The sequence below is a fragment of the Eublepharis macularius genome, chromosome 6 (assembly GCF_028583425.1).
Source record: "Eublepharis macularius isolate TG4126 chromosome 6, MPM_Emac_v1.0, whole genome shotgun sequence".
Taxonomy (NCBI): Eukaryota; Metazoa; Chordata; class Lepidosauria; order Squamata; family Eublepharidae; genus Eublepharis; species Eublepharis macularius.
The window spans coordinates 26704729-26714967 of record NC_072795.1 but is presented as its reverse complement, the minus strand read 5'-3'; positions in this window follow the sequence as shown (position 1 = coordinate 26714967).

Here is a 10239-nt window from a genome sequence, read left to right as displayed (position 1 = left end):
GCTGCTCTCAATGCTCCTCCACCTTACCTTTGCAAGACTTCTACATAGTTGCAATCTGAAAAGTGGTAAGTGGATGGTCCACTTAGTCCAATGCCTCAGTCATCTCTCCATCTTAAAAACCAGTCATTTATTTCCAAATTGCACCCTTATTTATATAACATGATCCTTTGTAGTTTTGCAGGGAGAAGCAACCCCATCCTCCCCACCCCCTGCTGACATTGAATAGCACACAATGATGCCGCCTGCACCTCTTTCCTTTCTGTGCATAAAGGTGCATAAAAGCATTCCTATGTGTAAGGCTCACAGAAAAGGTCCACCAGCCACAATGGTTGACAAGTGGGTCTGCTGGTCAGTTGCCTGGGAAGATAATTTGGGGGGGGGGGGAATCAAGATAACTGAGAAACACCAGTGTGCTGTGCAATGAAGCAAGCGGCACTAGTTGAGATTTGAAAGCACTCAAAATTGAAAAATATGTTTTGAGGAGGAGTTTCTGTGACTGCCAGGCAGTCCCGACAGAGAGTCACAGTTAAGGCATAAAAACAGGGGTTTTTTTCATGATTTTTGCAAATTGGGACTTCATTCACACACAGATTATAAAGTTTGAGTTTATACACAAAGTTATATATAAAGTTATAGTTTGTAAAGGAATGCAGATTGTAGCTGGCGTAGCCAGAGAGAGGATTTTGTACCTCTCCCATATACAAAACTAAGGATGACCCATTGATGCCTATAGCCATGAAGGCAAAATGAAGCCTCCGCTTTTACAGGGGGAGCATTAATGCCAGCTTCTGTAGAAATAGTGGAAGAGGGCTATTGTATTAGGGCATGTCATTTGGGGGGATGAAAATTAATTTTCACAAATGTCTTAATGAGGTGGTTTAAAAATCTGTTTTCGGTTGTCAAGAATTCAAATCTGCAATTATATTTTTGATTGGACAACATTTAGCTTGGTAAATCTACATTTGATTAAAAAGCACATACACTGCTCTCTGAAAACGACATATAATAATTTTAGCTTCTGAAAAAGTCAGGTAATTTATAAAAAGTTTATTTTCTCTGCATAAAACCTATCCTAGTATGCATAAAATCTTCCCATTTCAAAGTGGTGTCTTAAGGGGTGGGGGTGTAATATAGGAAAAGACAGTAATGTATACATGTATACGTTTGTGTGTGTTTTGAAGATCACAGGTCTCTTCAGAACTCGTTCCCACTCAAACAAGTGCCTTTCGGAAGCCTAAGATCAAAAAATAAATGCTTATTTATAACTAGTAGAGAGGCTACATTTTTTGACAAGATGCTATCTACAGTGTAACATAATAACCTCCTTGCCTCGATGTGTTGTTTTCCCAAGTTGTCGTTAGCTGACGAGACTGTCATATTTTTTTCCTCAGCATCTTTATTTTCATGACCAGATCTTTTGTCTTGCATCTCTTGTCAAAATGTCAGCTGTGAAGGGTGCAAGTCTCTCCCCTCGTGTCAGGAAATATTCTGAAAATACGTTGTTAACTTCAGTGTCTTTTGTTGCTTTAAAGCCAGAGCTTTGAAGTGATGTTGTTGCACTCTAAAGTTGACTCTGAGGTAGATGATATCCTTTGCTGTTATCACTGAACTCTCATTCTTTTAAAGGCAGAAAAAGAAATAATACGGCTTAAGCATAATAAACATAGATGACATTCTGGTCCCGTTCAGCTTTCTGATGCGCTTATTAGTCTTTTTGATGTTTTAACTCAAACCAAATCAGGCTTCAAAAAATACGTGTATATCTCTGCTGGGCTTGGATGACTTAAATTGTGCTGAAGAGTCAGATATACACACTCTCCTCTGCTCTCAGTGAAAGTTCCAATGTTATGTTGTGCTGCCGATTTTGAAACTGCAGAAGGTTGACATAGAGCTGAAATGGATGAAATACAGATCAGAGCAAACCAAAATCAACTCAGCCATAAGGGAGAGAGCCTGCCCGTCTGGGGATTAAGCAGTATGCTTTTAAAATAGGGATTTTGTCCCCGTTATTGTGCATCACATTTCTGCAGAGGGATGCCTGCAAATTGCATCAGATCCACCTCCTCTACAATAAGTCACAACGGTTTAATTTTGTACATAGTTTTCAATACTTAATGGCAGAAATTATTAATATAGAGATTATATATTTTATTTAAAAGCGTGATGTGTCTTTTTGGCAAATGATCCTTTACAAGCAACTCTGTTTTGTCTGTTTTGATATTTCCCTTCATATTTTTATAAAAAGTACATATCTCCAGACTCTTGCTCTTGGCTTTTTGAAAGCAGAGTGAGAGAATGCAGATAGAGATGGAAGCTGCTTCCAGAGAGCTGTTTCTCTGCCATGGGACCAAAATACACATTACATTTGATTATGGTTTGGGTTCGGCACCCCATGTTCTGACTAGAGATGGGCATGAACAGAAAAAAAAAATGAACATGATATTCATTGTTCGTTGCCCTACATGAACAGGGACTCACAAACAACCACTAACATGGCCCTGTTTACAAACATGTTCGTGGTTGGCTGTTCGTGGGGGCCAGAAGGCTCTCCTCCAGCCATCATCCAAGTCAAGATCCCTACTGCACCACTCCCAGAAACCTGACCTGAGCAGGCACCAAGAAAGGTACCAATAATAATAGCTTGGCCCAGAGCCTGGCAGCAGCCCTGGAACTTGAAGGGGTTGATCTCTATCCCACCACACACAAAGAAAATTCAAGCTCCAATGCACTCTCTCTATCAAAATGCCAACAGCAACTGCCTCTCTCTCTCTCTCCACTGTCTGCAAAGTCAGAGCTGGGAGCCCCCCTCCCCCCTGCTCTTTGCTCCCTTGCTGTAACAAATTTGGAGCTCCACACTTGAAAGGAAGACTTGCCTATCAAGCTAAATTGGGTTTAGATTGGGGTTTCCAGGACAACAGCAGGAGTTCAGACAGAGTTCAGACAATCCCTGCCTAAGTTGCCAAGGGAATTGATTGCAAGTGCCAGACTGTCTGGCTTGACGAACAGCAATGAACAGCAACAAACGAGGCTTGCAATGACCACCTGTTTGTTTAGAATGGGGCCTCACAAACAGCTTGTTCGTGAACAGCAGATTGGGCTGTTTGTGGCTTTTTTTTTGTTCGTATTGCTGTTCATGCCCATCTCTAGTTCCGACACCTATCAAATGTAATACGGATTTTGGTCCATAGTTTCAAAAGTGGAACACTTGTTTTTGGAGCATCCGCATGACATTGCACACTCTTGTTTTCAGGTTTTCCCCATCCTCAATACCCTCTTCCCCAAACCTGCTCTATTTCAATAATTCTGGAAAGAACAACATCTGGAAGATATGGTGTGCATTTTCCTGCCTCGCAAAGATTCTACCCTCATTAGCACTATTTCCCACATTCAGCCTCTGGTAACATTTTCCCAGCATTTTTCCTGTTCTACCACCAGAAGGATTTTAGAAGTTTTAAATGGTCATAGCTATAGTGGCATAGAATTCACTCTGTATTCCCAGACTCCCTATTATAGCAAAATCCCCCAGAAAAAAAATTATCTAATCCCATTGATTAAAAGCTTCTGAGGCAATCTGTGGATGATTTGGGGCTGGGGACATGGGAGGTGCGATGTCAGTTATATTGCTACATTATTTCTGGGGGAAATCTGGCAAAACCAAAGTTCCCAACCATTTCCTGCATCTGATGAAGAGAACTGGGATTCTCAAAAGCTTATGCTACAGTAAAGTTGGTTAGTCTACTGGACTAGTAAAGGTACTACTGGACTCTTTTCTATTTTGCTACTAATGACTAACATGGCTAACTCCTCTGGATCTATAGCCATTCCTAGAACTACCATATTACCATACTTCCAGGTTTTCCCTTGGAAGTGACACAGTGACATCACTGGTGTCTCCTACTGACACTCAAAGTAGTGGTGGGCAAAGGCAGCTGCCAGCAGGAGACAACCTGCTGCAATGGGTGGTCTGGCAGCACTACAGAGTCTGGAGCACTTCACATTATTTTAGATGAATAAAGTTGCACTTATTGGGGTGGATCCAACCATCATCTTAAGTAGCCTTCCTTCAACTTGTGGCTCTTCATCCAACTAAGAGTGGAGAACTTCAAACCTGAGCAAGAAATGAAGGTGGGGTATACATATTTTAGGAAATGAATGTATAAAATAATAAACTGTGTTCAGTAGAGTGGAAGGATTGGGTAAGATCCACCTAAATAAAAATAGATTGTATTTACTACTCTTTTTTCAGGTAAGAGTGTAAAAGCAGCTCTCCACTATATGAACCCCAAAATATTCACCAAAGTAGAACTTAATAAGAGCTTCTGTGTTGGTACCAAATTTAACAGCACATTACCAAGTTTTCAATTTGAGTGGCTATACAATGAGGGAATGGTCTTCAAATTGCAGTACCAAGAAAGAACAACCAGCCCAAAGAGACCATATAGTACAAACAATCATATAGATTATATTAGCAGTCAATGTACAATTTGAGAATCTAATCCACCATACAATTCATTATAGCATTTACAATTAATTACATTGTTTTTCCACAGGCACAGAACTTTCATAACCACGAAGATGCTCATACGCGGCAAACGATGTTTTTAACAGCTGAGTTGATCCCCCAAGGAAGCTCCTGGTGGGAGAATGGCAACGGGTAGGCCGGCCTCAGTGGTACCCCCGTTTCTCTGTACCTCACTTCTTCACCAGCCTCTATAGTATGCAATGTGGATTTTCCATTTTTCCAAGTCAGAAGTCAATGCATCATGTTTTTCTTATTCTGGAATATGATGTGTATGAGCATCTTCGCAGTTATGAAAGTTCTGTTCCTGTGGAAGAACAATGTAATTAATTGTAAATGCTATAATGAATTGTTTGGTGGATTGGATTCTCAAATTGTACATTGACTGCTAATATAGTCTATACGATTGTTTGTACTATATGGTCTCTTTGGACTAGTTGTTCTTTCTTGGTACATCAATTTGAGTGGACCAGACTTTGTCAGAGGTCTATCTTAAATGGCTTTCAAGTTGTATGATGCTTTAGTGAGAAGGAAACATCAGAAAAGATCCTCAGGTGCATAATATTGTTACCCAAATGGCTACCCTAGATTGCCCCTGGCCTCTAGAGGTGTCTCTCTGAGCAAGTCCAAAGTCCAAACACATCACACACCATTGGGCACTAAACATGATCTTTGTTTCTATATATACCAAGGTCCAGTGGATGGAAACTATTCCTAGTTACTGGGAGAAAACACCACTTAAAACATAGAGAGTGATTTCATGACTCTTCTTCACACTGACACTCAATATTATGAGGAATTAAATTTATCTGGCTAACTTCACAGAAAAACAAACAATTATACACATTCAGGGACTTTTGAACATATCCTTGCTGCATCAGACTGATGTTTAACCTTTAGTGGCACAACAACATGCAGAAATCCACAGTTGAGGATACCTATACTGTTACATGGTTTTAAAAACTCCAAGATAAATTCATGAGAAATTGAAGAGAATTCCTCTTTTGAAAGAGAAATACAGAATAAGAGGAATCAATTGCTATATTTAACAGAGAAAATTTTGGAAAAAGAAATTCCACTCCCCCATAACAACCCTAGCTGGAAGTCTTTTTTCCAAACAAGTGTAGGCAGTTCTTTTCCAAATGGAAGCTTTTTGTTTTGCTGTGGACTTTTTTGCCACTTAAAGGAATGTATTTGCATTATATATACATACACAGAGACCTCTAATTTCCTGTAAAATGCTAGCAATGAAACTTATTTTTTAAAGAGTAAAAACACATACCTTGAGAAAGTCAGTGCTTCCTCTTGGAATACATGAGAAAGAGTGGATTATCCATTGTAAATGAGGTTGGGTAATCACACAGAAAGAACTTTGAACTTTTATATAAAACAGAGTAACAGAGTTCATTGTTCATGATAGATTGACCCAAATCTCGTTTTCATTTAAATAAACCCCCCTCACCACCTGAATCAGCCAGATTCATTTTTTGTGCAGTAATTGAAGAAATATTCAGGCAATAGGGCTGGGAGGGTGTGTGTGAGAAGATTCTACATTGTGGCAAATCTGTTGAGTTCTGTGCTGTGCTTTTACCGCTATGGATTCTTGTGCTGTGGGATCTGCATATAGCTAGGGGGGGCAGGGCTGCGACTGGAGCATCTTCCTTGCTTCTCTCTGCAATGTTGACTATGGCGGATTTCCTCTTTGACTCCTGTACTCTGTGTGTGTGTGTGGGGGGGGGTGTTCTGTGAACATACCCTAGATAGACTACTTCATCCCCTTGGAGGTTCCATCTCTGGAACATGCACAAAATGGAGGCCCAGATGTCACAGGTACAGTCAACAGTTCTTTTGATCCAAAGTTAATGTGCCCTCAGAGTTGTATTTTATAGAGTTCTGGCTATGATTTGGTGAGAAAACAGATGGGATGAATATTCTTTACAAAGTTACAAGAGATTTAGCTGCAGTGGCTTTGAATCAGAGGTATGATGCATATGGAAGAGTGTGCAATGCATCATGACCAAATGCTTTCAGCACAATAACACCCTATTTGAGGAGAGAAAACAGAAAGCAGAGGCATGGATTCAGTCTCCCACATATAAACCAATGAGTGACAGTTACTGATCAACACCAACCATCTGACTGGCACTACATACCACATCATTCCAGTAATAGGAACCATGAAAACATCTCTATGTTCTGAATGGATCCAGCAACAGAAGTCATGCCATTTTAAATTGGGTACAGGGAATCCAATCCAAATTGGACCTAATTTGGCGATCTGTAATATCAACTTCTTTTGTTCAATATGCTTAAAACTTAGAAGGTCTTTACATTAGAGACAGGTCTTGTATTAAATGTTCTTAAAGCAAAGGCAAAGGACAGGGGGAACGGTCCCAAACTCCAAAGCAAAGGCACACTAAAGACACGTGCAGCAGCGGTCTTTTGGCATGTCCTTAGTGTGCCTTTGCTTAAATGTTCTTAATACAACTAAATGCCTTTAAGAGAAAGGAGCCATAGTATCTACAACAACAACGACGACGACGACAACAGAAGTAAGTAGTAATAATGGTCCCAAACCCCGGAACCTGAAAAACCACACTGATTTGGATCCCAGACAGATAATATCCTACCAGGAAAAAAGCAAACAGTAAAAACTTCCCCCTCCACCTGAAGCCCGGATCTGAAATTATAATGAAATTTTTCTCAGTACAAACTCATAATGAAATTTTTCTCAGTTATATTTTTTGCGAAGATCAAAATGGGAGCAGAGGGTCCAGCATGTTCCCCTGAGTTCCTTGGAGGAAGGGCAGGATAAAATGTAATCCATCAGTTTTCACACTGTAAATCACCTTGTGTCTTCTGTTGAAAGCCATCCTGTGTAGATTATATTTTTTTCCAAATCAAATATAGTACTGCTGTACAATGATAGTGATATATTGGTTTACCCACTTCAAAATTTCTTGTGATTCAAAAGTGACATATTTCTACCAGGGAAGAGGAATGGAAGAAAAGCAGGTCTAATGTTCTTAATCTGTGGTCAAAGGATACGTGGGAGAACATACAACTGCTTGTTATTTTCGTTCACTTCTTGTCCTGTGAAGAATTACTGCCTCTCAGAAGTATTACTACAAAACAAGAGTGAAAGAGAGTTGAAGAGAAATTGCATCATACTGAAAAGGCAAACTATATCCAGTTCCTCCAGAGATTACTCCAGATAATTTTGATGAATGGTCCTCTCATCAAATTGCTTTCAAACTGTTTAGAAGTGATTTCTTTCTGAAATGTGATTGTGCTGCTAGAGGTAATATGAGCACATTTTGTCTGGCTTCATGGTTGTTCAGTTTGGGAGTGCTACCAAGGCACAGAAATGACTACAACAGTAAAAGTTCTCCTTTGCTAGCACGCTGTTTTGCCATGGGGAAATATAGGTATGTATTAAAACACAGTGAAAGACAGGGATGGGGGGGATGGGGGTGGGAATTTACTTCAATTGGCAAACAAGACAGATTTATGCCAGGAGGAGTAAGTCTATATTATAAATGCAATGGAAAACAGGGTTCATTCATCATATATGCTAATATCCAAGTGCCACCCCCTGCTGGTACTTAAATCCAGGGACTAGGCTAGAAACCAGGTGCTTCTGCAACCTCAAGGTGGCAGAAAAGTCTAGAACATTAAAACATGGGGACTTTAAATTCCCCCAAACTACTTACCTGTGTGCTGTACATGTTCAGTAGCGCACTGCGGCTGGAAAGGGGGGAACCATCCCACATGCTATCTCTATTCTCTTACAGGTCCAAAAGTGATAGTAGCGAGCCTTGGCAAGGTGGCAACAAGCTGCCCCAGGTAGTGCCATAACCACCCAGCATTGGGCCTCATGAGATGTTGACATGCCCACACAGCACTGGCCGTGAGAAATACCAATGTGCCCACCTAGCCCTGGATTTTGGGAAGCTCCGATGTGCCTACATAGCACTGGGTGGCAGGAAGTGCCAGTGGGCCCAGGGAAGCACCAATACACTCAACTATTGCTGGGCCATTGGAAATGCTGATATGCCCACTAAGTCCTGGGCCACAACTCACTCAGCCAGTGCTATAGTCTGATGAGATCACACAGGCTCAGGGAGGGCCAGCTCTCAGCCCACCCACTCTCTGGTAGATAAGTAAAGGAGAAGGGTGTTTGAGAGGAGGGTGGAAAAATGAACGGTGTTTGACACAGGAGAGGGGAATGGGAAAGTTGTTAGGGAGGGAAATAGGGAGGGAGGGAGATTAGGATATTTGCCAAGAGGGACGGTTGTTTGCCAGGGGGTGGAGCTTAAGGGTGCTTGGGAGATAGCCAAGGAGGGGAGTGGTTAGGCTATTTGCCTGGAAGGGAGGGGGGAAGGTAAACGGGGAGATAAAAAAAGGATCCTTGGAAGGGGGAGCAAGGAAGGATCCTTAGAGATATGGAGATCTGATTTTTGTATCATGGGGCACAGGATGGTAGATTAGATGGACGGGGTTTTTTGGCTGATTCAACAGCATTGTGTTAATGTCTTTACAAACTGGAAAACTACAAGGACCTGTGGGGGCCATCTCGTTTTCTCCTCTCTACCATTTCTTCTTTTCTTTCCCTGAAAACTGCCAGAGCCTCTCTCTTTTTCCTACTTAGAATCATAGAATCACAGGACTGGAAGGGGAATTTTGGGTCATCTAGCCCAAACCTCTGAAAAATGCAGGAAATCCCCAAATACCTCCACCCCTCCAGTGACCCTTACTCCACGCCCAGAAGATGGTAAAACTCCATCAGGATCCCTAGCCAAATTGGCCTGGGGAAAATTGCTACCTGACCTTAACGTGATTAGAAATGGGCACAAACCTAAATATGAACCAAAAAAACCCACAATCCAGCTCGGTTTGTGGTTCGTGAACCAGGGTTTGTGGAAGCTTGGTACTTTTCGCACTCGGTTTTTAGAGGGTGTTTGTACCTGTTCCACATCCCATGTTTGTAAGGTTTTCACACTTAAAAGCAGTCATGGGATGCAGTCCCCGCTTTTTGTCTGCTGTATCCCCGATTTTTCCCCCTGCAGACATACCCCGATGTTTTTTTTACGTTCGCTGCCGACTGGCAGCTGGCCTGCATTTTGCTAATGTGAACACTTTTTCCCCCTTTTTGCTTCTCTCCACCCCTCTCCTTTTCCCTGGGAGCTGATTGGTTTGTGCAGAATTAACCACTCCTACCCTCCTCAGTTCTCTGAACTCCTTGTCCACCATTTTTTTTAGTAAAGTGAGGTGAGGGTCATAAGGCTGCTTCTTCGTTGGTTTCCTTCCTCCCGGTATGCATGCTCTTTTATTTTTTTTCAAAAGCCAGGAATGATTCCTAAGCTTGCTGCTAATTCCCTGCTAGCTTTAAAAGCAAGGAAAGTATTAAATAGCTGCTTTCTCCTTCCTCCCTTAGGGTATACACACACGTTATTTTTTTTAAAGACAAGAATGGGTTGCAACGTTGTAATGTTACTGCACTTTCTTCCTGGCTTTAAAAGCCAGGAAAGGATTAAATAGCAAATAGAAGAGGGAAAAAAACAATCCACAGGGAATACAATACTAGTCTACAAAATTACAAAAATGTATTCAGAGTGCAAAGGCTACAAAATTTCATCACTGTGTTCAAATAAATACTCTTAATACAATTTCCAGGCACATACATGAACAATACAATACTTTTTACATAATCATATAGG